We start from the raw sequence: 1040 nt of genomic DNA, 5'->3' as shown, positions 1-1040 counted from the left end.
TTTGGAAAACCCGGTCTCTCGGGTCAACCCGGTCTGGAGACCCGTCGACCAAGTTTCGACTAAAATGTCGACACCCGGTCTCCCGGGGCGGCCCCCGATGCAATTTTGCATAATCATGGTTTTCTAAGCACGTTTTTTTAGGATCATTTTTAACAAATTTAGCAAGATGTAGCACAGAAGCAGTAAGATTTTCTAGTGACCAAAAAACATCATTCATCCAATGATATGCAACACCATACACCGGAAAAAGAGTCATAAAGAATCCTCTAATATTACTAATAAGCAGAGGTGCCTTTGTTTCTGTCGTGCTGTGTTTGTAACAGTGGATACCAGTTGAATGTACAAAAGAAATCAAGTTAGCTTTAGGAATTACAACAGAGGCTAGAACAAGTTTAGCTAAATAAGTTCCACACCATTATTCGGGCAACCATAGATAAGTCTTGGAACCACAATTACATACATAATCTGGTGGGCATGGAAAATTTCTAATACACACTAGGGGGTGTTCTACCCGTTGATTTCTTCACCAGGGTTGAGAAGATCACTGCGATAGTGACAGCGACATTCGCTGCATACACCTGTTGTGTATATCCCCTTTGTAGCCGGACTTCAGCACTAGTGTGTGTCTGTAGTTCAGCTTCTTGAGCTCTTAACAGTTTACAGTGGCTTACGTGAATCCAGGAGGGTCGTTCAGCAATTTGGACTGCGGTTGGGGTCGTCAGAAAGACCTTGTAGGGACCGTTCCACCGTGGGTCAGACCACTTTGTTCTCTGTGTGGCTTTTAGGAACACCAGGTCGCCAACCTGAATCTTCTGGTCATGTCCAGGTTTCTGTGGGGTAGAGAGAGCTTTGGCAGATTCAATTTGTTCTTTTGTTTTTGCAGCATTTCTCAAATAAGCATGCAAATCATCATTTTTGTCATTTTCTGGTAATGATGCAGTTAGTTGTGGAAAAGTAAATGGTCGGTGAAAGACACATTCAAATGGAGTTAACCCAGTGCTTGAGCTTCTGGTTGTATGAATGCTAATATTATACAGACA

General features: G+C 42.7%; 1 long non-coding RNA gene across 1 annotated transcript in view; it reads right to left on the bottom strand.

Annotated features, from left to right (window-relative positions):
• Positions 1 to 671: 671 nt before the first annotated feature.
• LOC112486389 (uncharacterized) overlaps positions 672 to 1040 on the bottom strand; it is a 1835-nt gene continuing 1466 nt past the window's right edge. Inside the window, exon 2 of the long non-coding RNA XR_003048820.1 lies at positions 672 to 830. This is a non-coding gene — a long non-coding RNA (uncharacterized LOC112486389). The remainder of the gene's footprint in view (positions 831 to 1040) is intronic.

The sequence above is a fragment of the Cynoglossus semilaevis genome, chromosome W (genome assembly GCF_000523025.1).
Source record: "Cynoglossus semilaevis isolate Cse_v1.0 chromosome W, Cse_v1.0, whole genome shotgun sequence".
In the NCBI taxonomy this organism is placed as follows: Eukaryota; Metazoa; Chordata; class Actinopteri; order Pleuronectiformes; family Cynoglossidae; genus Cynoglossus; species Cynoglossus semilaevis.
Note: the sequence above shows the minus strand (reverse complement) of the source record. Positions and strands in the feature narration are given on the sequence as shown.